The sequence below is a fragment of the Acipenser ruthenus genome, chromosome 44 (assembly GCF_902713425.1).
Source record: "Acipenser ruthenus chromosome 44, fAciRut3.2 maternal haplotype, whole genome shotgun sequence".
Taxonomy (NCBI): Eukaryota; Metazoa; Chordata; class Actinopteri; order Acipenseriformes; family Acipenseridae; genus Acipenser; species Acipenser ruthenus.
Genome location: NC_081232.1, coordinates 4487946 through 4511364, shown reverse-complemented (window position 1 = coordinate 4511364; position 23419 = coordinate 4487946). Strand labels below are relative to the sequence as shown.

Here is a 23419-nt window from a genome sequence, read left to right as displayed (position 1 = left end):
TTGTAATTACATTTTACAATTGAAATGTGTGGAGGACAAAAGGAAATTTTGGAGGAATCACCCCCAGCTCACTAAACATAAAAGTCATGAAAGCAGAAATGCAATCGCCTGCGGCCACACCACCTTGAATAAGCCTGATCTCGTCTGATCTCAGAAGCTAAGCAATGTTGGGCTTGGTTAGTACTTGGATTGGAGACCACCTGGGAATATCAAGTGCTGCAGGCATTACATTTTACAATTGAAATGTGTGGAGGACAAAAGGAAATTTTAGAGGAATCACCCCCAGCTCACTAAACATAAAAGTCATGAAAGCAGAAATGCAATTGCCTGCGGCCACACCACCTTGAATAAGCCTGATCTCGTCTGATCTCAGAAGCTAAGCAATGTTGGGCTTGGTTAGTACTTGGATGGGAGACCACCTGGGAATATCAAGTGCTGCAGGCATTACATTTTTGTAATTACATTTTACAATTGAAATGTGTGGAGGACAAAAGGAAATTTTGGCGGAATCACCCCCAGCTCACTAAACATAAAAGTCATGAAAGCAGAAATGCAATCGCCTGCGGCCACACCACCGTGAATAAGCCTGATCTCAGAAGCTAAGTAATGTTGGGCTTGGTTAGTACTTGGATGGGAGACCACCTGGGAATATGAAGTGCTGCAGGCATTACATTTTTGTAATTACATTTTACAATTGAAATGTGTGGAGGACAAAAGGAAATTTTGGAGGAATCACCCCCAGCTCACTAAACATAAAAGTCATGAAAGCAGAAATGCAATCGCCTGTGGCCACACCACCTTGGATAAGCCTGATCTCAGAAGCTAAGCAATGTTGGGCTTGGTTAGTACTTTAATGGGAGACCACCTGGGAATATCAAGTGCTGCAGGCATTACATTTTTGTAATTACATTTTACAATTGAAATGTGTGGAGGACAAAAGGAAATTTTGGAGGAATCACCCCCAGCTCACTAAACATAAAAGTCATGAAAGCAGAAATGCAATCGCCTGCGGCCACACCACCTTGAATAAGCCTGATCTCGTCTGATCTCAGAAGCTAAGCAATGTTGGGCTTGGTTAGTACTTGGATGGGAGACCACCTGGGAATATCAAGTGCTGCAGGCATTACATTTTTGTAATTACATTTTACAATTGAAATGTGTGGAGGACAAAAGGAAATTTTGGAGGAATCACCCCCAGCTCACTAAACATAAAAGTCATGAAAGCAGAAATGCAATCGCCTGCGGCCACACTACCTTGAATAAGCCTGATCTCAGAAGCTAAGCAATGTTGGGCTTGGTTAGTACTTGGATGGGAGACCACCTGGGAATATCAAGTGCTGCAGGCATTACATTTTTGTAATTACATTTTACAATTGAAATGTGTGGAGGACAAAAGGAAATTTTGGAGGAATCACCCCCAGCTCACTAAACATAAAAGTCATGAAAGCAGAAATGCAATCGCCTGCAGCCACACCACCTTGAATAAGACTGATCTCGTCTGATCTCAGAAGCTAAGCAATGGTGGGCTTGGTTAGTACTTGGTTGAGAGACCACCTGGGAATATCAAGTGCTGCAGGCATTACATTTTACAATTGAAATGTGTGGAGGACAAAAGGAAATTTTGGAGGAATCACCCCCAGCTCACTAAACATAAAAGTCATGAAAGCAGAAATGCAATCGCCTGCGGCCACACCACCTTGAATAAGCCTGATCTCGTCTGATCTCAGAAGCTAAGCAATGTTGGGCTTGGTTAGTACTTGGATGGGAGACCACCTGGGAATATCAAGTGCTGCAGGCATTACATTTTTGTAATTACATTTTACAATTGAAATGTGTGGACAAAAGGAAATTTTGGAGGAATCACCCCCAGCTCACTAAACATAAAAGTCATGAAAGCAGAAATGCAATCGCCTGCGGCCACACCACCTTGAATAAGCCTGATCTCAGAAGCTAAGCAATGTTGGGCTTGGTTAGTACTTGGATGGGAGACCACCTGGGAATATCAAGTGCTGCAGGCATTACTTTTTTGTAATTACATTTTACAATTGAAATGTGTGGACAAAAGGAAATTTTGGAGGAATCACCCCCAGCTCACTAAACATAAAAGTCATGAAAGCAGAAATGCAATCGCCTGCGGCCACACCACCTTGAATAAGCCTGATCTCAGAAGCTAAGCAATGTTGGGCTTGGTTAGTACTTGGATGGGAGACCACCTGTGAATATCAAGTGCTGCAGGCATTACTTTTTTGTAATTACATTTTACAATTGAAATGTGTGGAGGACAAAAGGAAATTTTGGAGGAATCACCCCCAGCTCACTAAACATAAAAGTCATGAAAGCAGAAATGCAATCGCCTGCGGCCACACCACCTTGAATAAGCCTGATCTCAGAAGCTAAGCAATGTTGGGCTTGGTTAGTACTTGGATGGGAGACCACCTGGGAATATCAAGTGCTGCAGGCATTACATTTTTGTAATTACATTTTACAATTGAAATGTGTGGAGGACAAAAGGAAATTTTGGAGGAATCACCCCCAGCTCACTAAACATAAAAGTCATGAAAGCAGAAATGCAATCGCCTGCGGCCACACCACCTTGAATAAGCCTGATCTCAGAAGCTAAGCAATGTTGGGCTTGGTTAGTACTTGGATGGGAGACCACCTGGGAATATCAAGTGCTGCAGGCATTACATTTTTGTAATTACATTTTACAATTGAAATGTGTGGAGGACAAAAGGAAATTTTGGAGGAATCACCCCCAGCTCACTAAACATAAAAGTCATGAAAGCAGAAATGCAATCGCCTGCGGCCACACCACCTTGAATAAGCCTGATCTCAGAAGCTAAGCAATGTTGGGATTGGTTAGTACTTGGATGGGAGACCACCTGGGAATATCAAGTGCTGCAGCCATTACATTTTTGTAATTACATTTTACAATTGAAATGTGTGGAGGACAAAAGGAAATTTTGGAGGAATCACCCCCAGCTCACTAAACATAAAAGTCATGAAAGCAGAAATGCAATCGCCTGCGGCCACACCACCTTGAATAAGCCTGATCTCAGAAGCTAAGCAATGTTGGGCTTGGTTAGTACTTGGATGGGAGACCACCTGGGAATATCAAGTGCTGCAGGCATTACATTTTTGTAATTACATTTTACAATTGAAATGTGTGGAGGACAAAAGGAAATTTTGGAGGAATCACCCCCAGCTCACTAAACATAAAAGTCATGAAAGCAGAAATGCAATCGCCTGCGGCCACACCACCTTGAATAAGCCTGATCTCGTCTGATCTCAGAAGCTAAGCAATGTTGGGCTTGGTTAGTACTTGGATGGGAGACCACCTGGGAATATCAAGTGCTGCAGGCATTACATTTTTGTAATTACATTTTACAATTGAAATGTGTGGAGGACAAAAGGAAATTTTGGAGGAATCACCCCCAGCTCACTAAACATAAAAGTCATGAAAGCAGAAAAGCAATCGCCTGCGGCCACACCACCTTGAATAAGCCTGATCTCGTCTGATCTCAGAAGCTAAGCAATGTTGGGCTTGGTTAGTACTTGGATGGGAGACCACCTGGGAATATCAAGTGCTGCAGGCATTACATTTTTGTAATTACATTTTACAATTGAAATGTGTGGAGGACAAAAGGAAATTTTGGAGGAATCACCCCCAGCTCACTAAACATAAAAGTCATGAAAGCAGAAATGCAATTGCCTGCGGCCACACCACCTTGAATAAGCCTGATCTCGTCTGATCTCAGAAGCTAAGCAATGTTGGGCTTGGTTAGTACTTGGATGGGAGACCACCTGGGAATATCAAGTGCTGCAGGCATTACATTTTACAATTGAAATGTGTGGAGGACAAAAGGAAATTTTGGAGGAATCACCCCCAGCTCCCTAAACATAAAAGTCATGAAAGCAGAAATGCAATCGCCTGCGGCCACACCACCTTGAATAAGCCTGATCTCAGAAGCTAAGCAATGTTGGGCTTGGTTAGTACTTGAATGTGAGACCACCTGGGAATATCAAGTGCTGCAGGCATTACATTTTTGTAATTACATTTTACAATTGAAATGTGTGGAGGACAAAAGGAAATTTTGGAGGAATCACCCCCAGCTCACTAAACATAAAAGTCATGAAAGCAGAAATGCAATCGCCTGCGGCCACACCATCTTGAATAAGCCTGCTCTCAGAAGCTAAGCAATGTTGGGCTTGGTTAGTACTTGGATGGGAGACCACCTGGGAATATCAAGTGCTGCAGGCATTACATTTTTGTAATTACATTTTACAATTGAAATGTGTGGACAAAAGGAAATTTTGGAGGAATCACCCCCAGCTCACTAAACATAAAAGTCATGAAAGCAGAAATGCAATCGCCTGCGGCCACACCACCTTGAATAAGCCTGATCTCGTCTGATCTCAGAAGCTAAGCAATGTTGGGCTTGGTTAGTACTTGGATGGGAGACCACCTGGGAATATCAAGTGCTGCAGGCATTACATTTTACAATTGAAATGTGTGGAGGACAAATGGAAATTTTGGAGGAATCACCCCCAGCTCACTAAACATAAAAGTCATGAAAGCAGAAATGCAATCGCCTGCGGCCACACCACCTTGAATAAGCCTGATCTCGTCTGATCTCAGAAGCTAAGCAATGTTGGGCTTGGTTAGTACTTGGATGGGAGACCACCTGGGAATATCAAGTGCTGCAGGCATTACATTTTACAATTGAAATGTGTGGAGGACAAAAGGAAATTTTGGAGGAATCACCCCCAGCTCACTAAACATAAAAGTCATGAAAGCAGAAATGCAATCGCCTGCGGCCACACCACCTTGAATAAGCCTGATCTCAGAAGCTAAGCAGTGTTGGGCTTGGTTAATACTTGGATGGGAGACCACCTGGGAATATCAAGTGCTGCAGGCATTACATTTTACAATTGAAATGTGTGGAGGACAAAAGGAAATTTTGGAGGAATCACCCCCAGCTCACTAAACATAAAAGTCATGAAAGCAGAAATGCAATCGCCTGCAGCCACACCACCTTGAATAAGCCTGATCTCAGAAGCTAAGCAATGTTGGGCTTGGTTAGTACTTGGATGGGAGACCACCTGGAAATATCAAGTGCTGCAGGCATTACATTTTTGTAATTACATTTTACAATTGAAATGTGTGGAGGACAAAAGGAAATTTTGGAGGAATCACCCCCCAGCTCACTAAACATAAAAGTCATGAAAGCAGAAATGCAATCGCCTGTGGCCACACCACCTTGAATAAGCCTGATCTCGTCTGATCTCAGAAGCTAAGCAATGTTGGGCTTGGATAGTACTTGGATGGGAGACCACCTGGGAATATCAAGTGCTGCAGGCATTACATTTTACAATTGAAATGTGTGGAGGACAAAAGGAAATTTTGGAGGAATCACCCCCAGCTCCCTAAACATAAAAGTCATGAAAGCAGAAATGCAATCGCCTGCGGCCACACCACCTTGAATAAGCCTGATCTCAGAAGCTAAGCAATGTTGGGCTTAGTTAGTACTTGGATGGGAGACCACCTGGGAATATCAAGTGCTGCAGGCATTACATTTTTGTAATTACATTTTACAATTGAAATGTGTGGAGGACAAAAGGAAATTTTGGAGGATTCACCCCCAGCTCACTAAACATAAAAGTCATGAAAGCAGAAATGCAATCGCCTGCAGCCACACCACCTTGAATAAGCCTGACCTCGTCTGATCTCAGAAGCTAAGCAATGTTGGGCTTGGTTAGTACTTGGATGGGAGACCACCTGGGAATATCAAGTGCTGCAGGCATTACATTTTACAATTGAAATGTGTGGAGGACAAAAGGAAATTTTGGAGGAATCACCCCCAGCTCACTAAACATAAAAGTCATGAAAGCAGAAATGCAATCGCCTGCGGCCACACCACCTTGAATAAGCCTGATCTCAGAAGCTAAGCAATGTTGGGCTTGGTTAGTACTTGGATGGGAGACCACCTGGGAATATCAAGTGCTGCAGGCATTACATTTTACAATTGAAATGTGTGGAGGACAAAAGGAAATTTTGGAGGAATCACCCCCAGCTCACTAAACATAAAAGTCATGAAAGCAGAAATGCAATCGCCTGCGGCCACACCACCTTGAATAAGCCTGATCTCTGCTGATCTCAAAAGCTAAGCAATGTTGGGCTTGGTTAGTACTTGGATGGGAGACCACCTGGGAATATCAAGTGCTGCAGGCATTACATTTTACAATTGAAATGTGTGGAGGACAAAAGGAAATTTTGGAGGAATCACCCCCAGCTCACTAAACATAAAAGTCATGAAAGCAGAAATGCAATCGCCTGCGCCTGCGGCCACACCACCTTGAATAAGCCTGATCTCAGAAGCTAAGCAGTGTTGGGCTTGGTTAGTACTTGGATGGGAGACCACCTGGGAATATCAAGTGCTGCAGGCATTACATTTTACAATTGAAATGTGTGGAGGACAAAAGGAAATTTTGGAGGAATCACCCCCAGCTCACTAAACATAAAAGTCATGAAAGCAGAAATGCAATCGCCTGCGGCAACACCACCTTTAATAAGCCTGATCTCAGAAGCTAAGCAATGTTGTGCTTGGTTAGTACTTGGATGGGAGACCACCTGGAAATATTAAGTGCTGCAGGCATTACATTTTTGTAATTACATTTTACAATTGAAATGTGTGGAGGACAAAAGGAATTTTTGGAGGAATCACTCCCAGCTCACTAAACATAAAAGTCATGAAAGCAGAAATGCAATCGCCTGTGGCCACACCACCTTGAATAAGCCTGAACTCGTCTGATCTCAGAAGCTAAGCAATGTTGGGCTTGGTTAGTACTTGGATGGGAGACCACCTGGGAATATCAAGTGCTGCAGGCATTACATTTTACAATTGAAATGTGTGGAGGACAAAAGGAAATTTTGGAGGAATCACCCCCAGCTCACTAAACATAAAAGTCATGAAAGCAGAAATGCAATCGCCTGCGGCCACACCACCTTGAATAAGCCTGATCTCAGAAGCTAAGCAATGTTGGGCTTGGTTAGTACTTGGATGGGAGACCACCTGGGAATATCAAGTGCTGCAGGCATTACATTTTACAATTGAAATGTGTGGAGGACAAAAGGAAATTTTGGAGGAATCACCCCCAGCTCACTAAACATAAAAGTCATGAAAGCAGAAATGCAATCGCCTGCGGCCACACCACCTTGAATAAGCCTGATCTCTGCTGATCTCAAAAGCTAAGCAATGTTGGGCTTGGTTAGTACTTGGATGGGAGACCACCTGGGAATATCAAGTGCTGCAGGCATTACATTTTACAATTGAAATGTGTGGAGGACAAAAGGAAATTTTGGAGGAATCACCCCCAGCTCACTAAACATAAAAGTCATGAAAGCAGAAATGCAATCGCCTGCGCCTGCGGCCACACCACCTTGAATAAGCCTGATCTCAGAAGCTAAGCAGTGTTGGGCTTGGTTAGTACTTGGATGGGAGACCACCTGGGAATATCAAGTGCTGCAGGCATTACATTTTACAATTGAAATGTGTGGAGGACAAAAGGAAATTTTGGAGGAATCACCCCCAGCTCACTAAACATAAAAGTCATGAAAGCAGAAATGCAATCGCCTGCGGCAACACCACCTTTAATAAGCCTGATCTCAGAAGCTAAGCAATGTTGTGCTTGGTTAGTACTTGGATGGGAGACCACCTGGAAATATTAAGTGCTGCAGGCATTACATTTTTGTAATTACATTTTACAATTGAAATGTGTGGAGGACAAAAGGAATTTTTGGAGGAATCACTCCCAGCTCACTAAACATAAAAGTCATGAAAGCAGAAATGCAATTGCCTGCGGCCACACCACCTTGAATAAGCCTGATCTCGCCTGATCTCAGAAGCTAAGCAATGTTGGGCTTGGTTAGTACTTGGATGGGAGACCACCTGGGAATATCAAGTGCTGCAGGCATTACATTTTACAATTGAAATGTGTGGAGGACAAAAGGAAATTTTGGAGGAATCACCCCCAGCTCCCTAAACATAAAAGTCATGAAAGCAGAAATGCAATCGCCTGCGGCCACACCACCTTGAATAAGCCTGATCTCGTCTGATCTCAGAAGCTAAGCAATGTTGGGCTTGGTTAGTACTTGGATGGGAGACCACCTGGGAGTATCAAGTGCTGCAGGCATTACATTTTACAATTGAAATGTGTGGAGGACAAAAGGAAATTTTGGAGGAATCACACCCAGCTCACTAAACATAAAAGTCATGAAAGCAGAAATGCAATCGCCTGCGGCCACACCACCTTGAATAAGCCTGATCTCAGAAGCTAAGCAATGTTGGGCTTGGTTAGTACTTGAATGTGAGACCACCTGGGAATATCAAGTGCTGCAGGCATTACATTTTTGTAATTACATTTTACAATTGAAATGTGTGGAGGACAAAAGGAAATTTTGGAGGAATCACCCCCAGCTCACTAAACATAAAAGTCATGAAAGCAGAAATGCAATCGCCTGCGGCCACACCATCTTGAATAAGCCTGATCTCAGAAGCTAAGCAATGTTGGGCATGGTTAGTACTTGGATGGGAGACCACCTGGGAATATCAAGTGCTGCAGGCATTACATTTTTGTAATTACATTTTACAATTGAAATGTGTGGAGGACAAAAGGAAATTTTGGAGGAATCACCCCCAGCTCACTAAACATAAAAGTCATGAAAGCAGAAATGCAATCGCCTGCGGCCACACCACCTTGAATAAGCCTGATCTCGTCTGATCTCAGAAGCTAAGCAATGTTGGCCTTGGTTAGTACTTGGATGGGAGACCACCTGGGAATATCAAGTGCTGCAGGCATTACATTTTACAATTGAAATGTGTGGAGGACAAAAGGAAATTTTGGAGGAATCACCCCCAGCTCCCTAAACATAAAAGTCATGAAAGCAGAAATGCAATCGCCTGCGGCCACACCACCTTGAATAAGCCTGATCTCAGAAGCTAAGCAATGTTGGGCTAGGTTAGTTCTTGGATGGGAGACCACCTGGGAATATCAAGTGCTGCAGGCATTACATTTTTGTAATTACATTTTACAATTGAAATGTGCGGAGGACAAAAGGAAATTTTGGAGGAATCACCCCCAGCTCACTAAACATAAAAGTCATGAAAGCAGAAATGCAATCGCCTGCGGCCACACCACTTTGAATAAGCCTGATCTCGTCTGATCTCAGAAGCTAAGCAATGTTGGGCTTGGTTAGTACTAGGATGGGAGACCACCTGGGAATATCAAGTGCTGCAGGCATTACATTTTACAATTGAAATGTGTGGAGGACAAAAGGAAATTTTGGAGGAATCACCCCCAGCTCCCTAAACATAAAAGTCATGAAAGCAGAAATGCAATCGCCTGCGGCCACACCACCTTGAATAAGCCTGATCTCAGAAGCTAAGCAATGTTGGGCTTGGTTAGTACTTGGATGGGAGACCACCTGGGAATATCAAGTGCTGCAGGCATTACATTTTTGTAATTACATTTTACAATTGAAATGTGTGGAGGACAAAAGGAAATTTTGGAGGAATCACCCCCAGCTCACTAAACATAAAAGTCATGAAAGCAGAAATGCAATCGCCTGCGGCCACACCACCTTGAATAAGCCTGATCTCAGAAGCTAAGCAATGTTGGGCTTGGTTAGTACTTGAATGGGAGACCACCTGGGAATATCAAGTGCTGCAGGCATTACATTTTTGTAATTACATTTTACAATTGAAATGTGTGGAGGACAAAAGGAAATTTTGGAGGAATCACCCCCCGCTCACTAAACATAAAAGTCATGAAAGCAGAAATGCAATCGCCTGCGTCCACACCACCTTGAATAAGCCTGATCTCGTCTGATCTCAGAAGTTAAGCAATGTTGGGCTTGGTTAGTACTTGGATGGGAGACCACCTGGGAATATCAAGTGCTGCAGGCATTACATTTTACAATTGAAATGTGTGGAGGACAAAAGGAAATTTTAGAGGAATCACCCCCAGCTCACTAAACATAAAAGTCATGAAAGCAGAAATGCAATCGCCTGCGGCCACACCACCTTGAATAAGCCTGATCTCGTCTGATCTCAGAAGCTAAGCAATGTTGGGCTTGGTTAGTACTTGGATGGGAGACCACCTGGGAATATCAAGTGCTGCAGGCATTACATTTTAAAATAGAAATGTGTGGAGGACAAAAGGAAATTTTGGAGGAATCACCCCCAGCTCACTAAACATAAAAGTCATGAAAGCAGAAAAGCAATCGCCTGCGGCCACACCACCTTGAATAAGCCTGATCTCGTCTGATCTCAGAAGCTAAGCAATGTTGGGCTTGGTTAGTACTTGGATGGGAGACCACCTGGGAATATCAAGTGCTGCAGGCATTACATTTTTGTAATTACATTTTACAATTGAAATGTGTGGACGACAAAAGGAAATTTTGGAGGAATCACCCCCAGCTCACTAAACATAAAAGTCATGAAAGCAGAAATGCAATCGCCTGCGGCCACACCACCTTGAATAAGCCTGATCTCGTCTGATCTCAGAAGCTAAGCAATGTTGGGCTTGGTTAGTACTTGGATGGGAGACCACCTGGGAATATCAAGTGCTGCAGGCATTACATTTTACAATAGAAATGTGTGGAAGACAAAAGGAAATTTTGGAGGAATCACCCCCAGCTCACTAAACATAAAAGTCATGAAAGCAGAAATGCAATCGCCTGCGGCCACACCACCTTGAATAAGCCTGATCTCGTCTGATCTCAGAAGCTAAGCAATGTTGGGCTTGGTTAGTACTTGGATGGGAGACCACCTGGGAATATCAAGTGCTGCAGGCATTACATTTTTGTAATTACATTTTACAATTGAAATGTGTGGAGGACAAAAGGAAATTTTGGAGGAATCACCCCCAGCTCACTAAACATAAAAGTCATGAAAGCAGAAATGCAATCGCCTGCGGCCACACCACCTTGAATAAGCCTGATCTCGTCTGATCTCAGAAGCTAAGCAATGTTGGGCTTGGTTAGTACTTGGATGGGAGACCACCTGGGAATATCAAGTGCTGCAGGCATTACATTTTACAATTGAAATGTGTGGAGGACAAAAGGAAATTTTGGAGGAATCACCCCCAGCTCACTAAACATAAAAGTCATGAAAGCAGAAATGCAATTGCCTGCGGCCACACCACCTTGAATAAGCCTGATCTCGTCTGATCTCAGAAGCTAAGCAATGTTGGGCTTGGTTAGTACTTGGATGGGAGACCACCTGGGAATATCAAGTGCTGCAGGCATTACATTTTACAATTGAAATGTGTGGAGGACAAAAGGAAATTTTGGAGGAATCACCCCCAGCTCACTAAACATAAAAGTCATGAAAGCAGAAATGCAATCGCCTGCGGCCACACCACCTTGAATAAGCCTGATCTCGTCTGATCTCAGAAGCTAAACAATGTTGGGCTTGGTTAGTACTTGGATGGGAGACCACCTGGGAATATCAAGTGCTGCAGGCATTACATTTTACAATTGAAATGTGTGGAGGACAAAAGGAAATTTTGGAGGAATCACCCCCAGCTCACTAAACATAAAAGTCATGAAAGCAGAAATGCAATTGCCTGCGGCCACACCACCTTGAATAAGCCTGATCTCGTCTGATCTCAGAAGCTAAGCAATGTTGGGCTTGGTTAGTACTTGGATGGGAGACCACCTGGGAATATCAAGTGCTGCAGGCATTACATTTTACAATTGAAATGTGTGGAGGACAAAAGGAAATTTTGGAGGAATCACCCCCAGCTCACTAAACATAAAAGTCATGAAAGCAGAAATGCAATCGCCTGCGGCCACACCACCTTGAATAAGCCTGATCTCGTCTGATCTCAGAAGCTAAGCAATGTTGGGCTTGGTTAGTACTTGGATGGGAGACCACCTGGGAATATCAAGTGCTGCAGGCATTACATTTTACAATTGAAATGTGTGGAGGACAAAAGGAAATTTTGGAGGAATCACCCCCAGCTCACTAAACATAAAAGTCATGAAAGCAGAAATGCAATCGCCTGCGGCCACACCACCTTGAATAAGCCTGATCTCGTCTGATCTCAGAAGCTAAGCAATGTTGGGCTTGGTTAGTACTTGGATGGGAGACCACCTGGGAATATCAAGTGCTGCAGGCATTACATTTTACAATTGAAATGTGTGGAGGACAAAAGGAAATTTTGGAGGAATCACCCCCAGCTCACTAAACATAAAAGTCATGAAAGCAGAAATGCAATCGCCTGCGGCCACACCACCTTGAATAAGCCTGATCTCGTCTGATCTCAGAAGCTAAGCAATGTTGGGCTTGGTTAGTACTTGGATGGGAGACCACCTGGGAATATCAAGTGCTGCAGGCATTACATTAGTGAAATTACATTTTACAATTGAAATGTGTGGAGGACAAAAGGAAATTTTGGAGGAATCACCCCCAGCTCACTAAACATAAAAGTCATGAAAGCAGAAACGCAATCGCCTGCGGCCACACCACCTTGAATAAGCCTGATCTCGTCTGATCTCAGAAGCTAAGCAATGTTGGGCTTGGTTAGTACTTGGATGGGAGACCACCTGGGAATATCAAGTGCTGCAGGCATTACATTTTTGTAATTACATTTTACAATTGAAATGTGTGGAGGACAAAAGGAAATTTTGGAGGAATCACCCCCAGCTCACTAAACATAAAAGTCATGAAAGCAGAAATGCAATTGCCTGCAGCCACACCACCTTGAATAAGCCTGATCTCGTCTGATCTCAGAAGCTAAGCAATGTTGGGCTTGGTTAGTACTTGGATGGGAGACCACCTGGGAATATCAAGTGCTGCAGGCATTACATTTTTGTAATTACATTTTACAATTGAAATGTGTGGAGGACAAAAGGAAATTTTGGAGGAATCACCCCCAGCTCACTAAACATAAAAGTCATGAAAGCAGAAATGCAATCGCCTGCGGCCACACCACCTTGAATAAGCCTGATCTCGTCTGATCTCAGAAGCTAAGCAATGTTGGGCTTGGTTAGTACTTGGATGGGAGACCACCTGGGAATATCAAGTGCTGCAGGCATTACATTTTACAATTGAAATGTGTGGAGGACAAAAGGAAATTTTGGAGGAATCACCCCCAGCTCACTAAACATAAAAGTCATGAAAGCAGAAATGCAATCGCCTGCGGCCACACCACCTTGAATAAGCCTGATCTCGTCTGATCTCAGAAGCTAAGCAATGTTGGGCTTGGTTAGTACTTGGATGGGAGACCACCTGGGAATATCAAGTGCTGCAGGCATTACATTTTAGTAATTACATTTTACAATTGAAATGTGTGGAGGACAAAAGGAAATTTTGGAGGAATCACCCCCAGCTCACTAAACATAAAAGTCATGAAAGCAGAAATGCAATCGCCTGCGGCCACACCACCTTGAATAAGCCTGATCTCGTCTGATCTCAGAAGCTAAGCAATGTTGGGCTTGGTTAGTACTTGGATGGGAGACCACCTGGGAATATCAAGTGCTGCAGGCATTACATTTTACAATTGAAATGTGTGGAGGACAAAAGGAAATTTTGGAGGAATCACCCCCAGCTCACTAAACATAAAAGTCATGAAAGCAGAAATGCAATCGCCTGCGGCCACACCACCTTGAATAAGCCTGATCTCGTCTGATCTCAGAAGCTAAGCAATGTTGGGCTTGGTTAGTACTTGGATGGGAGACCACCTGGGAATATCAAGTGCTGCAGGCATTACATTTTTGTAATTACATTTTACAATTGAAATGTGTGGAGGACAAAAGGAAATTTTGGAGGAATCACCCCCAGCTCACTAAACATAAAAGTGATGAAAGCAGAAATGCAATCGCCTGCGGCCACACCACCTTGAATAAGCCTGATCTCGTCTGATCTCAGAAGCTAAGCAATGTTGGGCTTGGTTAGTACTTGGATGGGAGACCACCTGGGAATATCAAGTGCTGCAGGCATTACATTTTTGTAATTACATTTTACAATTGAAATGTGTGGAGGACAAAAGGAAATTTTGGAGGAATCACCCCCAGCTCACTAAACATAAAAGTCATGAAAGCAGAAATGCAATCGCCTGCGGCCACACCACCTTGAATAAGCCTGATCTCGTCTGATCTCAGAAGCTAAGCAATGTTGGGCTTGGTTAGTACTTGGATGGGAGACCATCTGGGAATATCAAGTGCTGCAGGCATTACATTTTTGTAATTACATTTTACAATTGAAATGTGTGGAGGACAAAAGGAAATTTTGGAGGAATCACCCCCAGCTCACTAAACATAAAAGTCATGAAAGCAGAAATGCAATCGCCTGCGGCCACACCACCTTGAATAAGCCTGATCTCGTCTGATCTCAGAAGCTAAGCAATGTTGGGCTTGGTTAGTACTTGGATGGGAGACCACCTGGGAATATCAAGTGCTGCAGGCATTACATTTTTGTAATTACATTTTACAATTGAAATGTGTGGAGGACAAAAGGAAATTTTGGAGGAATCACCCCCAGCTCACTAAACATAAAAGTCATGAAAGCAGAAATGCAATCGCCTGCGGCCACACCACCTTGAATAAGCCTGATCTCGTCTGATCTCAGAAGCTAAGCAATGTTGGGCTTGGTTAGTACTTGGATGGGAGACCACCTGGGAATATCAAGTGCTGCAGGCATTACATTTTAGTAATTACATTTTACAATTGAAATGTGTGGAGGACAAAAGGAAATTTTGGAGGAATCACCCCCAGCTCACTAAACATAAAAGTCATGAAAGCAGAAATGCAATCGCCTGCGGCCACACCACCTTGAATAAGCCTGATCTCGTCTGATCTCAGAAGCTAAGCAATGTTGGGCTTGGTTAGTACTTGGATGGGAGACCACCTGGGAATATCAAGTGCTGCAGGCATTACATTTTTGTAATTACATTTTACAATTGAAATGTGTGGAGGACAAAAGGAAATTTTGGAGGAATCACCCCCAGCTCACTAAACATAAAAGTCATGAAAGCAGAAATGCAATCGCCTGCGGCCACACCACCTTGAATAAGCCTGATCTCGTCTGATCTCAGAAGCTAAGCAATGTTGGGCTTGGTTAGTACTTGGATGGGAGACCACCTGGGAATATCAAGTGCTGCAGGCATTACATTTTACAATTGAAATGTGTGGAGGACAAAAGGAAATTTTGGAGGAATCACCCCCAGCTCACTAAACATAAAAGTCATGAAAGCAGAAATGCAATCGCCTGCGGCCACACCACCTTGAATAAGCCTGATCTCGTCTGATCTCAGAAGCTAAGCAATGTTGGGCTTGGTTAGTACTTGGATGGGAGACCACCTGGGAATATCAAGTGCTGCAGGCATTACATTTTACAATTGAAATGTGTGGAGGACAAAAGGAAATTTTGGAGGAATCACCCCCAGCTCACTAAACATAAAAGTCATGAAAGCAGAAATGCAATCGCCTGCGGCCACACCACCTTGAATAAGCCTGATCTCGTCTGATCTCAGAAGCTAAGCAATGTTGGGCTTGGTTAGTACTTGGATGGGAGACCACCTGGGAATATCAAGTGCTGCAGGCATTACATTTTACAATTGAAATGTGTGGAGGACAAAAGGAAATTTTGGAGGAATCACCCCCAGCTCACTAAACATAAAAGTCATGAAAGCAGAAATGCAATCGCATGCGGCCACACCACCTTGATTAAGCCTGATCTCGTCTGATCTCAGAAGCTAAGCAATGTTGGGCTTGGTTAGTACTTGGATGGGAGACCACCTGGGAATATCAAGTGCTGCAGGCATTACATTTTACAATTGAAATGTGTGGAGGACAAAAGGAAATTTTGGAGGAATCACCCCCAGCTCACTAAACATAAAAGTCATGAAAGCAGAAATGCAATCGCCTGCGGCCATACCACCTTGAATAAGCCTGATCTCGTCTGATCTCAGAAGCTAAGCAATGTTGGGCTTGGTTAGTACTTGGATGGGAGACCACCTGGGAATATCAAGTGCTGCAGGCATTACATTTTACAATTGAAATGTGTGGAGGACAAAAGGAAATTTTGGAGGAATCACCCCCAGCTCACTAAACATAAAAGTCATGAAAGCAGAAATGCAATCGCCTGCGGCCACACCACCTTGAATAAGCCTGATCTCGTCTGATCTCAGAAGCTAAGCAATGTTGGGCTTGGTTAGTACTTGGATGGGAGACCACCTGGGAATATCAAGTGCTGCAGGCATTACATTTTTGTAATTACATTTTACAATTGAAATGTGTGGAGGACAAAAGGAAATTTTGGAGGAATCACCCCCAGCTCACTAAACATAAAAGTCATGAAAGCAGAAATGCAATTGCCTGCGGCCACACCACCTTGAATAAGCCTGATCTCGTCTGATCTCAGAAGCTAAGCAATGTTGGGCTTGGTTAGTACTTGGATGGGAGACCACCTGGGAATATCAAGTGCTGCAGGCATTACATTTTACAATTGAAATGTGTGGAGGACAAAAGGAAATTTTGGAGGAATCACCCCCAGCTCACTAAACATAAAAGTCATGAAAGCAGAAATGCAATTGCCTGCGGCCACACCACCTTGAATAAGCCTGATCTCGTCTGATCTCAGAAGCTAAGCAATGTTGGGCTTGGTTAGTACTTGGATGGGAGACCACCTGGGAATATCAAGTGCTGCAGGCATTACATTTTACAATTGAAATGTGTGGAGGACAAAAGGAAATTTTGGAGGAATCACCCCCAGCTCACTAAACATAAAAGTCATGAAAGCAGAAATGCAATCGCCTGCGGCCACACCACCTTGAATAAGCCTGATCTCGTCTGATCTCAGAAGCTAAGCAATGTTGGGCTTGGTTAGTACTTGGATGGGAGACCACCTGGGAATATCAAGTGCTGCAGGCATTACATTTTACAATTGAAATGTGTGGAGGACAAAAGGAAATTTTGGAGGAATCACCCCCAGCTCACTAAACATAAAAGTCATGAAAGCAGAAATGCAATCGCCTGCGGCCACACCACCTTGAATAAGCCTGATCTCGTCTGATCTCAGAAGCTAAGCAATGTTGGGCTTGGTTAGTACTTGGATGGGAGACCACCTGGGAATATCAAGTGCTGCAGGCATTACATTTTACAATTGAAATGTGTGGAGGACAAAAGGAAATTTTGGAGGAATCACCCCCAGCTCACTAAACATAAGTCATAAAAGTCATGAAAGCAGAAATGCAATCGCCTGTGGCCACACCACCTTGAATAAGCCTGATCTCGTCTGATCTCAGAAGCTAAGCAATGTTGGGCTTGGTTAGTACTTGGATGGGAGACCACCTGGGAATATCAAGTGCTGCAGGCATTACATTTTACAATTGAAATGTGTGGAGGACAAAAGGAAATTTTGGAGGAATCACCCCCAGCTCACTAAACATAAAAGTCATGAAAGCAGAAATGCAATCGCCTGCGGCCACACCACCTTGAATAAGCCTGATCTCGTCTGATCTCAGAAGCTAAGCAATGTTGGGCTTGGTTAGTACTTGGATGGGAGACCACCTGGGAATATCAAGTGCTGCAGGCATTACATTTTACAATTGAAATGTGTGGAGGACAAAAGGAAATTTTGGAGGAATCACCCCCAGCTCACTAAACATAAAAGTCATGAAAGCAGAAATGCAATCGCCTGCGGCCACACCACCTTGAATAAGCCTGACCTCGTCTGATCTCAGAAGCTAAGCAATGTTGGGCTTGGTTAGTACTTGGATGGGAGACCACCTGGGAATATCAAGTGCTGCAGGCATTACATTTTACAATTGAAATGTGTGGAGGACAAAAGGAAATTTTGGAGGAATCACCCCCAGCTCACTAAACATAAAAGTCATGAAAGCAGAAATGCAATCGCCTGCGGCCACACCACCTTGAATAAGCCTGATCTCGTCTGATCTCAGAAGCTAAGCAATGTTGGGCTTGGTTAGTACTTGGATGGGAGACCACCTGGGAATATCAAGTGCTGCAGGCATTACATTTTACAATTGAAATGTGTGGAGGACAAAAGGAAATTTTGGAGGAATCACCCCCAGCTCACTAAACATAAAAGTCATGAAAGCAGAAATGCAATCGCCTGCGGCCACACCACCTTGAATAAGCCTGATCTCGTCTGATCTCAGAAGCTAAGCAATGTTGGGCTTGGTTAGTACTTGGATGGGAGACCACCTGGGAATATCAAGTGCTGCAGGCATTACATTTTACAATTGAAATGTGTGGAGGACAAAAGGAAATTTTGGAGGAATCACCCCCAGCTCACTAAACATAAAAGTCATGAAAGCAGAAATGCAATCGCCTGCGGCCACACCACCTTGAATAAGCCTGATCTCGTCTGATCTCAGAAGCTAAGCAATGTTGGGCTTGGTTAGTACTTGGATGGGAGACCACCTGGGAATATCAAGTGCTGCAGGCATTACATTTTACAATTGAAATGTGTGGAGGACAAAAGGAAATTTTGGAGGAATCACCCCCAGCTCACTAAACATAAAAGTCATGAAAGCAGAAATGCAATCGCCTGCGGCCACACCACCTTGAATAAGCCTGATCTCGTCTGATCTCAGAAGCTAAGCAATGTTGGGCTTGGTTAGTACTTGGATGGGAGACCACCTGGGAATATCAAGTGCTGCAGGCATTACATTTTAGTAATTACATTTTACAATTGAAATGTGTGGAGGACAAAAGGAAATTTTGGAGGAATCACCCCCAGCTCACTAAACATAAAAGTCATGAAAGCAGAAATGCAATCGCCTGCGGCCACACCACCTTGAATAAGCCTGATCTCGTCTGATCTCAGAAGCTAAGCAATGTTGGGCTTGGTTAGTACTTGGATGGGAGACCACCTGGGAATATCAAGTGCTGCAGGCATTACATTTTTGTAATTACATTTTACAATTGAAATGTGTGGAGGACAAAAGGAAATTTTGGAGGAATCACCCCCAGCTCACTAAACATAAAAGTCATGAAAGCAGAAATGCAATCGCCTGCGGCCACACCACCTTGAATAAGCCTGATCTCGTCTGATCTCAGAAGCTAAGCAATGTTGGGCTTGGTTAGTACTTGGATGGGAGACCACCTGGGAATATCAAGTGCTGCAGGCATTACATTTTACAATTGAAATGTGTGGAGGACAAAAGGAAATTTTGGAGGAATCACCCCCAGCTCACTAAACATAAAAGTCATGAAAGCAGAAATGCAATCGCCTGCGGCCACACCACCTTGAATAAGCCTGATCTCGTCTGATCTCAGAAGCTAAGCAATGTTGGGCTTGGTTAGTACTTGGATGGGAGACCACCTGGGAATATCAAGTGCTGCAGGCATTACATTTTTGTAATTACATTTTACAATTGAAATGTGTGGAGGACAAAAGGAAATTTTGGAGGAATCACCCCCAGCTCACTAAACATAAAAGTCATGAAAGCAGAAATGCAATCGCCTGCGGCCACACCACCTTGAATAAGCCTGATCTCGTCTGATCTCGTCTGATCTCAGAAGCTAAGCAATGTTGGGCTTGGTTAGTACTTGGATGGGAGACCACCTGGGAATATCAAGTGCTGCAGGCATTACATTTTACAATTGAAATGTGTGGAGGACAAAAGGAAATTTTGGAGGAATCACCCCCAGCTCACTAAACATAAAAGTCATGAAAGCAGAAATGCAATCGCCTGCGGCCACACCACCTTGAATAAGCCTGATCTCGTCTGATCTCAGAAGCTAAGCAATGTTGGGCTTGGTTAGTACTTGGATGGGAGACCACCTGGGAATATCAAGTGCTGCAGGCATTACATTTTTGTAATTACATTTTACAATTGAAATGTGTGGAGGACAAAAGGAAATTTTGGAGGAATCACCCCCAGCTCACTAAACATAAAAGTCATGAAAGCAGAAATGCAATCGCCTGCGGCCACACCACCTTGAATAAGCCTGATCTCGTCTGATCTCGTCTGATCTCAGAAGCTAAGCAATGTTGGGCTTGGTTAGTACTTGGATGGGAGACCACCTGGGAATATCAAGTGCTGCAGGCATTACATTTTACAATTGAAATGTGTGGACAAAAGGAAATTTTGGAGGAATCACCCCCAGCTCACTAAACATAAAAGTCATGAAAGCAGAAATGCAATCGCCTGCGGCCACACCACCTTGAATAAGCCTGATCTCGTCTGATCTCAGAAGCTAAGCAATGTTGGGCTTGGTTAGTACTTGGATGGGAGACCACCTGGGAATATCAAGTGCTGCAGGCATTACATTTTTGTAATTACATTTTACAATTGAAATGTGTGGAGGACAAAAGGAAATTTTGGAGGAATCACCCCCAGCTCACTAAACATAAAAGTCATGAAAGCAGAAATGCAATCGCCTGCGGCCACACCACTTTGAATTAGCCTGATCTCAGAAGCTAAGCAATGTTGGGCTTGGTTAGTACTTGGATGGGAGACCACCTGGGAATATCAAGTGCTGCAGGCATTACATTTTACAATTGAAATGTGTGGAGGACAAAAGGAAATTTTGGAGGAATCACCCCCAGCTCACTAAACATAAAAGTCATGAAAGCAGAAATGCAATCGCCTGCGGCCACACCACCTTGAATAAGCCTGATCTCGTCTGATCTCAGAAGCTAAGCAATGTTGGGCTTGGTTAGTACTTGGATGGGAGACCACCTGGGAATATCAAGTGCTGCAGGCATTACATTTTTGTAATTACATTTTACAATTGAAATGTGTGGAGGACAAAAGGAAATTTTGGAGGAATCACCCCCAGCTCACTAAACATAAAAGTCATGAAAGCAGAAATGCAATCGCCTGCGGCCACACCACCTTGAATAAGCCTGATCTCGTCTGATCTCAGAAGCTAAGCAATGTTGGGCTTGGTTAGTACTTGGATGGGAGACCACCTGGGAATATCAAGTGCTGCAGGCATTACATTTTACAATTGAAATGTGTGGAGGACAAAAGGAAATTTTGGAGGAATCACCCCCAGCTCACTAAACATAAAAGTCATGAAAGCAGAAATGCAATCGCCTGCGGCCACACCACCTTGAATAAGCCTGATCTCGTCTGATCTCAGAAGCTAAGCAATGTTGGGCTTGGTTAGTACTTGGATGGGAGACCACCTGGGAATATCAAGTGCTGCAGGCATTACATTTTTGTAATTACATTTTACAATTTAAATGTGTGGAGGACAAAAGGAAATTTTGGCGGAATCACCCCCAGCTCACTAAACATAAAAGTCATGAAAGCAGAAATGCAATCGCCTGCGGCCACACCACCTTGAATAAGCCTGATCTCGTCTGATCTCAGAAGCTAAGCAATTTTGGGCTTGGTTAGTACTTGGATGGTAGACCACCTGGGAATATCAAGTGCTGCAGGCATTACATTTTTGTAATTACATTTTACAATTGAAATGTGTGGAGGACAAAAGGAAATTTTGGAGGAATCACCCCCAGCTCACTAAACATAAAAGTCATGGAAGCAGAAATGCAATCGCCTGCGGCCACACCACCTTGAATAAGCCTGATCTCGTCTGATCTCAGAAGCTAAGCAATGTTGGGCTTGGTTAGTACTTGGATGGGAGACCACCTGGGAATATCAAGTGCTGCAGGCATTACATTTTACAATTGAAATGTGTGGAGGACAAAAGGAAATTTTGGCGGAATCACCCCCAGCTCACTAAACATAAAAGTCATGAAAGCAGAAATGCAATCGCCTGCGGCCACACCACCTTGAATAAGCCTGATCTCGTCTGATCTCAGAAGCTAAGCAATGTTGGGCTTGGTTAGTACTTGGATGGTAGACCACCTGGGAATATCAAGTGCTGCAGGCATTACATTTTTGTAATTACATTTTACAATTGAAATGTGTGGAGGACAAAAGGAAATTTTGGAGGAATCACCCCCAGCTCACTAAACATAAAAGTCATGGAAGCAGAAATGCAATCGCCTGCGGCCACACCACCTTGAATAAGCCTGATCTCGTCTGATCTCAGAAGCTAAGCAATGTTGGGCTTGGTTAGTACTTGGATGGGAGACCACCTGGGAATATCAAGTGCTGCAGGCATTACATTTTACAATTGAAATGTGTGGAGGACAAAAGGAAATTTTGGAGGAATCACCCCCAGCTCACTAAACATAAAAGTCATGAAAGCAGAAATGCAATCGCCTGCGGCCACACCACCTTGAATAAGCCTGATCTCGTCTGATCTCAGAAGCTAAGCAATGTTGGGCTTGGTTAGTACTTGGATGGGAGACCACCTGGGAATATCAAGTGCTGCAGGCATTACATTTTACAATTGAAATGTGTGGAGGACAAAAGGAAATTTTGGAGGAATCACCCCCAGCTCACTAAACATAAAAGTCATGAAAGCAGAAATGCAATCGCCTGCGGCCACACCACCTTGAATAAGCCTGATCTCGTCTGATCTCAGAAGCTAAGCAATGTTGGGCTTGGTTAGTACTTGGATGGGAGACCACCTGGGAATATCAAGTGCTGCAGGCATTACATTTTACAATTGAAATGTGTGGAGGACAAAAGGAAATTTTGGAGGAATCACCCCCAGCTCACTAAACATAAAAGTCATGAAAGCAGAAATGCAATCGCCTGCGGCCACACCACCTTGAATAAGCCTGATCTCGTCTGATCTCAGAAGCTAAGCAATGTTGGGCTTGGTTAGTACTTGGATGGGAGACCACCTGGGAATATCAAGTGCTGCAGGCATTACATTTTACAATTGAAATGTGTGGAGGACAAAAGGAAATTTTGGAGGAATCACCCCCAGCTCACTAAACATAAAAGTCATGAAAGCAGAAATGCAATCGCCTGCGGCCACACCACCTTGAATAAGACCACCTGGGAATATCAAGTGCTGCAGGCATTACATTTTTGTAATTACATTTTACAATTGAAATGTGTGGAGGACAAAAGGAAATTTTGGAGGAATCACCCCCAGCTCACTAAACATAAAAGTCATGAAAGCAGAAATGCAATCGCCTGCGGCCACACCACCTTGAATAAGACCACCTGGGAATATCAAGTGCTGCAGGCATTACATTTTTGTAATTACATTTTACAATTGAAATGTGTGGAGGACAAAAGGAAATTTTGGAGGAATCACCCCCAGCTCACTAAACATAAAAGTCATGAAAGCAGAAATGCAATCGCCTGCGGCCACACCACCTTGAATAAGCCTGATCTCGTCTGATCTCAGAAGCTAAGCAATGTTGGGCTTGGTTAGTACTTGGATGGGAGACCACCTGGGAATATCAAGTGCTGCAGGCATTACATTTTTGTAATTACATTTTACAATTTAAATGTGTGGAGGACAAAAGGAAATTTTGGCGGAATCACCCCCAGCTCACTAAACATA

The 23419-nt window shown here is 43.6% G+C and overlaps 71 non-coding genes and 30 pseudogenes across 71 annotated transcripts; all 101 read left to right on the top strand.

The window, feature by feature from the left end:
- The first annotated feature begins 106 nt into the window (after positions 1-106).
- On the top strand, positions 107-225 carry LOC131712841 (5S ribosomal RNA). The gene has a single exon (XR_009314729.1). It is a non-coding gene; the product is annotated as a 5S ribosomal RNA (ribosomal RNA).
- A 100-nt stretch (positions 226-325) lies between these two features.
- Positions 326-444, top strand: LOC131717814 (5S ribosomal RNA). Its single transcript, XR_009316705.1, has one exon. It is a non-coding gene; the product is annotated as a 5S ribosomal RNA (ribosomal RNA).
- A 114-nt stretch (positions 445-558) lies between these two features.
- Positions 559-667, top strand: LOC131716505 (5S ribosomal RNA; annotated as a pseudogene).
- Positions 668-781: 114 nt separating this feature from the next.
- Positions 782-890, top strand: LOC131715990 (5S ribosomal RNA; annotated as a pseudogene).
- A 114-nt stretch (positions 891-1004) lies between these two features.
- Positions 1005-1123, top strand: LOC131717812 (5S ribosomal RNA). Its single transcript, XR_009316703.1, has one exon. It is a non-coding gene; the product is annotated as a 5S ribosomal RNA (ribosomal RNA).
- Positions 1124-1237: 114 nt separating this feature from the next.
- LOC131715598 (5S ribosomal RNA) lies at positions 1238-1346 on the top strand (annotated as a pseudogene).
- Positions 1347-1460: 114 nt separating this feature from the next.
- LOC131714252 (5S ribosomal RNA) lies at positions 1461-1579 on the top strand (annotated as a pseudogene).
- A 100-nt stretch (positions 1580-1679) lies between these two features.
- On the top strand, positions 1680-1798 carry LOC131717811 (5S ribosomal RNA). Its single transcript, XR_009316702.1, has one exon. It is a non-coding gene; the product is annotated as a 5S ribosomal RNA (ribosomal RNA).
- A 111-nt stretch (positions 1799-1909) lies between these two features.
- LOC131714969 (5S ribosomal RNA) lies at positions 1910-2018 on the top strand (annotated as a pseudogene).
- A 111-nt stretch (positions 2019-2129) lies between these two features.
- LOC131715529 (5S ribosomal RNA) lies at positions 2130-2238 on the top strand (annotated as a pseudogene).
- Positions 2239-2352: 114 nt separating this feature from the next.
- Positions 2353-2461, top strand: LOC131714968 (5S ribosomal RNA; annotated as a pseudogene).
- A 114-nt stretch (positions 2462-2575) lies between these two features.
- Positions 2576-2684, top strand: LOC131714966 (5S ribosomal RNA; annotated as a pseudogene).
- A 114-nt stretch (positions 2685-2798) lies between these two features.
- Positions 2799-2907, top strand: LOC131716488 (5S ribosomal RNA; annotated as a pseudogene).
- A 114-nt stretch (positions 2908-3021) lies between these two features.
- On the top strand, positions 3022-3130 carry LOC131714965 (5S ribosomal RNA; annotated as a pseudogene).
- A 114-nt stretch (positions 3131-3244) lies between these two features.
- On the top strand, positions 3245-3363 carry LOC131717810 (5S ribosomal RNA). Its single transcript, XR_009316701.1, has one exon. It is a non-coding gene; the product is annotated as a 5S ribosomal RNA (ribosomal RNA).
- Positions 3364-3477: 114 nt separating this feature from the next.
- LOC131717809 (5S ribosomal RNA) lies at positions 3478-3596 on the top strand. Its single transcript, XR_009316700.1, has one exon. It is a non-coding gene; the product is annotated as a 5S ribosomal RNA (ribosomal RNA).
- A 114-nt stretch (positions 3597-3710) lies between these two features.
- Positions 3711-3829, top strand: LOC131717808 (5S ribosomal RNA). The gene has a single exon (XR_009316699.1). It is a non-coding gene; the product is annotated as a 5S ribosomal RNA (ribosomal RNA).
- Positions 3830-3929: 100 nt separating this feature from the next.
- LOC131716340 (5S ribosomal RNA) lies at positions 3930-4038 on the top strand (annotated as a pseudogene).
- Positions 4039-4152: 114 nt separating this feature from the next.
- LOC131716328 (5S ribosomal RNA) lies at positions 4153-4261 on the top strand (annotated as a pseudogene).
- Positions 4262-4372: 111 nt separating this feature from the next.
- Positions 4373-4491, top strand: LOC131717807 (5S ribosomal RNA). Its single transcript, XR_009316698.1, has one exon. It is a non-coding gene; the product is annotated as a 5S ribosomal RNA (ribosomal RNA).
- A 100-nt stretch (positions 4492-4591) lies between these two features.
- LOC131717806 (5S ribosomal RNA) lies at positions 4592-4710 on the top strand. The gene has a single exon (XR_009316697.1). It is a non-coding gene; the product is annotated as a 5S ribosomal RNA (ribosomal RNA).
- Positions 4711-4810: 100 nt separating this feature from the next.
- On the top strand, positions 4811-4919 carry LOC131716146 (5S ribosomal RNA; annotated as a pseudogene).
- Positions 4920-5019: 100 nt separating this feature from the next.
- Positions 5020-5128, top strand: LOC131716012 (5S ribosomal RNA; annotated as a pseudogene).
- A 115-nt stretch (positions 5129-5243) lies between these two features.
- Positions 5244-5362, top strand: LOC131710402 (5S ribosomal RNA). Its single transcript, XR_009312274.1, has one exon. It is a non-coding gene; the product is annotated as a 5S ribosomal RNA (ribosomal RNA).
- Positions 5363-5462: 100 nt separating this feature from the next.
- LOC131715930 (5S ribosomal RNA) lies at positions 5463-5571 on the top strand (annotated as a pseudogene).
- A 114-nt stretch (positions 5572-5685) lies between these two features.
- On the top strand, positions 5686-5804 carry LOC131711967 (5S ribosomal RNA). Its single transcript, XR_009313856.1, has one exon. It is a non-coding gene; the product is annotated as a 5S ribosomal RNA (ribosomal RNA).
- A 100-nt stretch (positions 5805-5904) lies between these two features.
- LOC131714964 (5S ribosomal RNA) lies at positions 5905-6013 on the top strand (annotated as a pseudogene).
- A 100-nt stretch (positions 6014-6113) lies between these two features.
- On the top strand, positions 6114-6232 carry LOC131713661 (5S ribosomal RNA; annotated as a pseudogene).
- Positions 6233-6338: 106 nt separating this feature from the next.
- LOC131715408 (5S ribosomal RNA) lies at positions 6339-6447 on the top strand (annotated as a pseudogene).
- A 323-nt stretch (positions 6448-6770) lies between these two features.
- On the top strand, positions 6771-6889 carry LOC131712164 (5S ribosomal RNA). The gene has a single exon (XR_009314055.1). It is a non-coding gene; the product is annotated as a 5S ribosomal RNA (ribosomal RNA).
- Positions 6890-6989: 100 nt separating this feature from the next.
- On the top strand, positions 6990-7098 carry LOC131714963 (5S ribosomal RNA; annotated as a pseudogene).
- Positions 7099-7198: 100 nt separating this feature from the next.
- LOC131713659 (5S ribosomal RNA) lies at positions 7199-7317 on the top strand (annotated as a pseudogene).
- Positions 7318-7423: 106 nt separating this feature from the next.
- LOC131715407 (5S ribosomal RNA) lies at positions 7424-7532 on the top strand (annotated as a pseudogene).
- Positions 7533-7855: 323 nt separating this feature from the next.
- Positions 7856-7974, top strand: LOC131711613 (5S ribosomal RNA). Its single transcript, XR_009313499.1, has one exon. It is a non-coding gene; the product is annotated as a 5S ribosomal RNA (ribosomal RNA).
- Positions 7975-8074: 100 nt separating this feature from the next.
- LOC131709996 (5S ribosomal RNA) lies at positions 8075-8193 on the top strand. The gene has a single exon (XR_009311861.1). It is a non-coding gene; the product is annotated as a 5S ribosomal RNA (ribosomal RNA).
- Positions 8194-8293: 100 nt separating this feature from the next.
- On the top strand, positions 8294-8402 carry LOC131716339 (5S ribosomal RNA; annotated as a pseudogene).
- Positions 8403-8516: 114 nt separating this feature from the next.
- On the top strand, positions 8517-8625 carry LOC131716204 (5S ribosomal RNA; annotated as a pseudogene).
- Positions 8626-8739: 114 nt separating this feature from the next.
- LOC131712195 (5S ribosomal RNA) lies at positions 8740-8858 on the top strand. Its single transcript, XR_009314088.1, has one exon. It is a non-coding gene; the product is annotated as a 5S ribosomal RNA (ribosomal RNA).
- Positions 8859-8958: 100 nt separating this feature from the next.
- LOC131715928 (5S ribosomal RNA) lies at positions 8959-9067 on the top strand (annotated as a pseudogene).
- A 114-nt stretch (positions 9068-9181) lies between these two features.
- LOC131710229 (5S ribosomal RNA) lies at positions 9182-9300 on the top strand. Its single transcript, XR_009312099.1, has one exon. It is a non-coding gene; the product is annotated as a 5S ribosomal RNA (ribosomal RNA).
- Positions 9301-9400: 100 nt separating this feature from the next.
- Positions 9401-9509, top strand: LOC131714962 (5S ribosomal RNA; annotated as a pseudogene).
- Positions 9510-9623: 114 nt separating this feature from the next.
- LOC131715467 (5S ribosomal RNA) lies at positions 9624-9732 on the top strand (annotated as a pseudogene).
- Positions 9733-9846: 114 nt separating this feature from the next.
- On the top strand, positions 9847-9965 carry LOC131710993 (5S ribosomal RNA). Its single transcript, XR_009312875.1, has one exon. It is a non-coding gene; the product is annotated as a 5S ribosomal RNA (ribosomal RNA).
- A 100-nt stretch (positions 9966-10065) lies between these two features.
- Positions 10066-10184, top strand: LOC131717805 (5S ribosomal RNA). The gene has a single exon (XR_009316696.1). It is a non-coding gene; the product is annotated as a 5S ribosomal RNA (ribosomal RNA).
- Positions 10185-10284: 100 nt separating this feature from the next.
- On the top strand, positions 10285-10403 carry LOC131717804 (5S ribosomal RNA). The gene has a single exon (XR_009316695.1). It is a non-coding gene; the product is annotated as a 5S ribosomal RNA (ribosomal RNA).
- A 114-nt stretch (positions 10404-10517) lies between these two features.
- LOC131717803 (5S ribosomal RNA) lies at positions 10518-10636 on the top strand. Its single transcript, XR_009316694.1, has one exon. It is a non-coding gene; the product is annotated as a 5S ribosomal RNA (ribosomal RNA).
- A 100-nt stretch (positions 10637-10736) lies between these two features.
- Positions 10737-10855, top strand: LOC131717801 (5S ribosomal RNA). Its single transcript, XR_009316692.1, has one exon. It is a non-coding gene; the product is annotated as a 5S ribosomal RNA (ribosomal RNA).
- Positions 10856-10969: 114 nt separating this feature from the next.
- On the top strand, positions 10970-11088 carry LOC131717800 (5S ribosomal RNA). Its single transcript, XR_009316691.1, has one exon. It is a non-coding gene; the product is annotated as a 5S ribosomal RNA (ribosomal RNA).
- Positions 11089-11188: 100 nt separating this feature from the next.
- LOC131717799 (5S ribosomal RNA) lies at positions 11189-11307 on the top strand. The gene has a single exon (XR_009316690.1). It is a non-coding gene; the product is annotated as a 5S ribosomal RNA (ribosomal RNA).
- A 100-nt stretch (positions 11308-11407) lies between these two features.
- Positions 11408-11526, top strand: LOC131710210 (5S ribosomal RNA). The gene has a single exon (XR_009312079.1). It is a non-coding gene; the product is annotated as a 5S ribosomal RNA (ribosomal RNA).
- A 100-nt stretch (positions 11527-11626) lies between these two features.
- Positions 11627-11745, top strand: LOC131717798 (5S ribosomal RNA). The gene has a single exon (XR_009316689.1). It is a non-coding gene; the product is annotated as a 5S ribosomal RNA (ribosomal RNA).
- Positions 11746-11845: 100 nt separating this feature from the next.
- Positions 11846-11964, top strand: LOC131717797 (5S ribosomal RNA). Its single transcript, XR_009316688.1, has one exon. It is a non-coding gene; the product is annotated as a 5S ribosomal RNA (ribosomal RNA).
- A 100-nt stretch (positions 11965-12064) lies between these two features.
- Positions 12065-12183, top strand: LOC131717796 (5S ribosomal RNA). Its single transcript, XR_009316687.1, has one exon. It is a non-coding gene; the product is annotated as a 5S ribosomal RNA (ribosomal RNA).
- Positions 12184-12283: 100 nt separating this feature from the next.
- LOC131717795 (5S ribosomal RNA) lies at positions 12284-12402 on the top strand. The gene has a single exon (XR_009316686.1). It is a non-coding gene; the product is annotated as a 5S ribosomal RNA (ribosomal RNA).
- A 114-nt stretch (positions 12403-12516) lies between these two features.
- Positions 12517-12635, top strand: LOC131717794 (5S ribosomal RNA). The gene has a single exon (XR_009316685.1). It is a non-coding gene; the product is annotated as a 5S ribosomal RNA (ribosomal RNA).
- Positions 12636-12749: 114 nt separating this feature from the next.
- LOC131720674 (5S ribosomal RNA) lies at positions 12750-12868 on the top strand. Its single transcript, XR_009319571.1, has one exon. It is a non-coding gene; the product is annotated as a 5S ribosomal RNA (ribosomal RNA).
- A 114-nt stretch (positions 12869-12982) lies between these two features.
- Positions 12983-13101, top strand: LOC131717793 (5S ribosomal RNA). Its single transcript, XR_009316684.1, has one exon. It is a non-coding gene; the product is annotated as a 5S ribosomal RNA (ribosomal RNA).
- A 100-nt stretch (positions 13102-13201) lies between these two features.
- Positions 13202-13320, top strand: LOC131717792 (5S ribosomal RNA). The gene has a single exon (XR_009316683.1). It is a non-coding gene; the product is annotated as a 5S ribosomal RNA (ribosomal RNA).
- A 114-nt stretch (positions 13321-13434) lies between these two features.
- LOC131717790 (5S ribosomal RNA) lies at positions 13435-13553 on the top strand. Its single transcript, XR_009316681.1, has one exon. It is a non-coding gene; the product is annotated as a 5S ribosomal RNA (ribosomal RNA).
- Positions 13554-13653: 100 nt separating this feature from the next.
- Positions 13654-13772, top strand: LOC131717789 (5S ribosomal RNA). The gene has a single exon (XR_009316680.1). It is a non-coding gene; the product is annotated as a 5S ribosomal RNA (ribosomal RNA).
- Positions 13773-13886: 114 nt separating this feature from the next.
- On the top strand, positions 13887-14005 carry LOC131717788 (5S ribosomal RNA). The gene has a single exon (XR_009316679.1). It is a non-coding gene; the product is annotated as a 5S ribosomal RNA (ribosomal RNA).
- Positions 14006-14119: 114 nt separating this feature from the next.
- Positions 14120-14238, top strand: LOC131709925 (5S ribosomal RNA). Its single transcript, XR_009311789.1, has one exon. It is a non-coding gene; the product is annotated as a 5S ribosomal RNA (ribosomal RNA).
- Positions 14239-14352: 114 nt separating this feature from the next.
- LOC131717787 (5S ribosomal RNA) lies at positions 14353-14471 on the top strand. Its single transcript, XR_009316678.1, has one exon. It is a non-coding gene; the product is annotated as a 5S ribosomal RNA (ribosomal RNA).
- Positions 14472-14585: 114 nt separating this feature from the next.
- Positions 14586-14704, top strand: LOC131717786 (5S ribosomal RNA). The gene has a single exon (XR_009316677.1). It is a non-coding gene; the product is annotated as a 5S ribosomal RNA (ribosomal RNA).
- A 114-nt stretch (positions 14705-14818) lies between these two features.
- On the top strand, positions 14819-14937 carry LOC131717784 (5S ribosomal RNA). Its single transcript, XR_009316675.1, has one exon. It is a non-coding gene; the product is annotated as a 5S ribosomal RNA (ribosomal RNA).
- Positions 14938-15051: 114 nt separating this feature from the next.
- On the top strand, positions 15052-15170 carry LOC131717783 (5S ribosomal RNA). The gene has a single exon (XR_009316674.1). It is a non-coding gene; the product is annotated as a 5S ribosomal RNA (ribosomal RNA).
- A 100-nt stretch (positions 15171-15270) lies between these two features.
- LOC131717782 (5S ribosomal RNA) lies at positions 15271-15389 on the top strand. Its single transcript, XR_009316673.1, has one exon. It is a non-coding gene; the product is annotated as a 5S ribosomal RNA (ribosomal RNA).
- A 100-nt stretch (positions 15390-15489) lies between these two features.
- Positions 15490-15608, top strand: LOC131717781 (5S ribosomal RNA). The gene has a single exon (XR_009316672.1). It is a non-coding gene; the product is annotated as a 5S ribosomal RNA (ribosomal RNA).
- A 100-nt stretch (positions 15609-15708) lies between these two features.
- Positions 15709-15827, top strand: LOC131712233 (5S ribosomal RNA). The gene has a single exon (XR_009314126.1). It is a non-coding gene; the product is annotated as a 5S ribosomal RNA (ribosomal RNA).
- Positions 15828-15927: 100 nt separating this feature from the next.
- On the top strand, positions 15928-16046 carry LOC131720441 (5S ribosomal RNA). Its single transcript, XR_009319338.1, has one exon. It is a non-coding gene; the product is annotated as a 5S ribosomal RNA (ribosomal RNA).
- A 100-nt stretch (positions 16047-16146) lies between these two features.
- LOC131717780 (5S ribosomal RNA) lies at positions 16147-16265 on the top strand. The gene has a single exon (XR_009316671.1). It is a non-coding gene; the product is annotated as a 5S ribosomal RNA (ribosomal RNA).
- Positions 16266-16379: 114 nt separating this feature from the next.
- On the top strand, positions 16380-16498 carry LOC131717778 (5S ribosomal RNA). Its single transcript, XR_009316669.1, has one exon. It is a non-coding gene; the product is annotated as a 5S ribosomal RNA (ribosomal RNA).
- Positions 16499-16598: 100 nt separating this feature from the next.
- On the top strand, positions 16599-16717 carry LOC131717777 (5S ribosomal RNA). Its single transcript, XR_009316668.1, has one exon. It is a non-coding gene; the product is annotated as a 5S ribosomal RNA (ribosomal RNA).
- Positions 16718-16817: 100 nt separating this feature from the next.
- LOC131717776 (5S ribosomal RNA) lies at positions 16818-16936 on the top strand. The gene has a single exon (XR_009316667.1). It is a non-coding gene; the product is annotated as a 5S ribosomal RNA (ribosomal RNA).
- A 100-nt stretch (positions 16937-17036) lies between these two features.
- Positions 17037-17155, top strand: LOC131717775 (5S ribosomal RNA). Its single transcript, XR_009316666.1, has one exon. It is a non-coding gene; the product is annotated as a 5S ribosomal RNA (ribosomal RNA).
- Positions 17156-17262: 107 nt separating this feature from the next.
- LOC131710145 (5S ribosomal RNA) lies at positions 17263-17381 on the top strand. The gene has a single exon (XR_009312014.1). It is a non-coding gene; the product is annotated as a 5S ribosomal RNA (ribosomal RNA).
- Positions 17382-17481: 100 nt separating this feature from the next.
- On the top strand, positions 17482-17600 carry LOC131717774 (5S ribosomal RNA). Its single transcript, XR_009316665.1, has one exon. It is a non-coding gene; the product is annotated as a 5S ribosomal RNA (ribosomal RNA).
- Positions 17601-17700: 100 nt separating this feature from the next.
- Positions 17701-17819, top strand: LOC131711694 (5S ribosomal RNA). Its single transcript, XR_009313582.1, has one exon. It is a non-coding gene; the product is annotated as a 5S ribosomal RNA (ribosomal RNA).
- Positions 17820-17919: 100 nt separating this feature from the next.
- On the top strand, positions 17920-18038 carry LOC131717773 (5S ribosomal RNA). The gene has a single exon (XR_009316664.1). It is a non-coding gene; the product is annotated as a 5S ribosomal RNA (ribosomal RNA).
- Positions 18039-18138: 100 nt separating this feature from the next.
- On the top strand, positions 18139-18257 carry LOC131717772 (5S ribosomal RNA). The gene has a single exon (XR_009316663.1). It is a non-coding gene; the product is annotated as a 5S ribosomal RNA (ribosomal RNA).
- A 100-nt stretch (positions 18258-18357) lies between these two features.
- On the top strand, positions 18358-18476 carry LOC131717771 (5S ribosomal RNA). The gene has a single exon (XR_009316662.1). It is a non-coding gene; the product is annotated as a 5S ribosomal RNA (ribosomal RNA).
- Positions 18477-18576: 100 nt separating this feature from the next.
- On the top strand, positions 18577-18695 carry LOC131717770 (5S ribosomal RNA). The gene has a single exon (XR_009316661.1). It is a non-coding gene; the product is annotated as a 5S ribosomal RNA (ribosomal RNA).
- A 114-nt stretch (positions 18696-18809) lies between these two features.
- On the top strand, positions 18810-18928 carry LOC131717769 (5S ribosomal RNA). Its single transcript, XR_009316660.1, has one exon. It is a non-coding gene; the product is annotated as a 5S ribosomal RNA (ribosomal RNA).
- Positions 18929-19042: 114 nt separating this feature from the next.
- On the top strand, positions 19043-19161 carry LOC131717767 (5S ribosomal RNA). The gene has a single exon (XR_009316658.1). It is a non-coding gene; the product is annotated as a 5S ribosomal RNA (ribosomal RNA).
- A 100-nt stretch (positions 19162-19261) lies between these two features.
- LOC131717766 (5S ribosomal RNA) lies at positions 19262-19380 on the top strand. Its single transcript, XR_009316657.1, has one exon. It is a non-coding gene; the product is annotated as a 5S ribosomal RNA (ribosomal RNA).
- A 114-nt stretch (positions 19381-19494) lies between these two features.
- On the top strand, positions 19495-19623 carry LOC131713600 (5S ribosomal RNA; annotated as a pseudogene).
- Positions 19624-19723: 100 nt separating this feature from the next.
- LOC131717765 (5S ribosomal RNA) lies at positions 19724-19842 on the top strand. Its single transcript, XR_009316656.1, has one exon. It is a non-coding gene; the product is annotated as a 5S ribosomal RNA (ribosomal RNA).
- Positions 19843-19956: 114 nt separating this feature from the next.
- LOC131713599 (5S ribosomal RNA) lies at positions 19957-20085 on the top strand (annotated as a pseudogene).
- Positions 20086-20182: 97 nt separating this feature from the next.
- LOC131717764 (5S ribosomal RNA) lies at positions 20183-20301 on the top strand. The gene has a single exon (XR_009316655.1). It is a non-coding gene; the product is annotated as a 5S ribosomal RNA (ribosomal RNA).
- A 114-nt stretch (positions 20302-20415) lies between these two features.
- LOC131715291 (5S ribosomal RNA) lies at positions 20416-20524 on the top strand (annotated as a pseudogene).
- Positions 20525-20624: 100 nt separating this feature from the next.
- LOC131717763 (5S ribosomal RNA) lies at positions 20625-20743 on the top strand. Its single transcript, XR_009316654.1, has one exon. It is a non-coding gene; the product is annotated as a 5S ribosomal RNA (ribosomal RNA).
- A 114-nt stretch (positions 20744-20857) lies between these two features.
- LOC131717762 (5S ribosomal RNA) lies at positions 20858-20976 on the top strand. Its single transcript, XR_009316653.1, has one exon. It is a non-coding gene; the product is annotated as a 5S ribosomal RNA (ribosomal RNA).
- A 100-nt stretch (positions 20977-21076) lies between these two features.
- LOC131717761 (5S ribosomal RNA) lies at positions 21077-21195 on the top strand. Its single transcript, XR_009316652.1, has one exon. It is a non-coding gene; the product is annotated as a 5S ribosomal RNA (ribosomal RNA).
- A 114-nt stretch (positions 21196-21309) lies between these two features.
- Positions 21310-21428, top strand: LOC131713282 (5S ribosomal RNA; annotated as a pseudogene).
- A 114-nt stretch (positions 21429-21542) lies between these two features.
- Positions 21543-21661, top strand: LOC131717760 (5S ribosomal RNA). The gene has a single exon (XR_009316651.1). It is a non-coding gene; the product is annotated as a 5S ribosomal RNA (ribosomal RNA).
- A 100-nt stretch (positions 21662-21761) lies between these two features.
- LOC131711012 (5S ribosomal RNA) lies at positions 21762-21880 on the top strand. Its single transcript, XR_009312894.1, has one exon. It is a non-coding gene; the product is annotated as a 5S ribosomal RNA (ribosomal RNA).
- A 114-nt stretch (positions 21881-21994) lies between these two features.
- Positions 21995-22113, top strand: LOC131717759 (5S ribosomal RNA). The gene has a single exon (XR_009316650.1). It is a non-coding gene; the product is annotated as a 5S ribosomal RNA (ribosomal RNA).
- Positions 22114-22213: 100 nt separating this feature from the next.
- On the top strand, positions 22214-22332 carry LOC131717758 (5S ribosomal RNA). Its single transcript, XR_009316649.1, has one exon. It is a non-coding gene; the product is annotated as a 5S ribosomal RNA (ribosomal RNA).
- A 100-nt stretch (positions 22333-22432) lies between these two features.
- LOC131717756 (5S ribosomal RNA) lies at positions 22433-22551 on the top strand. The gene has a single exon (XR_009316647.1). It is a non-coding gene; the product is annotated as a 5S ribosomal RNA (ribosomal RNA).
- A 100-nt stretch (positions 22552-22651) lies between these two features.
- Positions 22652-22770, top strand: LOC131717755 (5S ribosomal RNA). The gene has a single exon (XR_009316646.1). It is a non-coding gene; the product is annotated as a 5S ribosomal RNA (ribosomal RNA).
- Positions 22771-23212: 442 nt separating this feature from the next.
- Positions 23213-23331, top strand: LOC131717754 (5S ribosomal RNA). The gene has a single exon (XR_009316645.1). It is a non-coding gene; the product is annotated as a 5S ribosomal RNA (ribosomal RNA).
- The last annotated feature ends 88 nt before the right edge of the window (positions 23332-23419 follow it).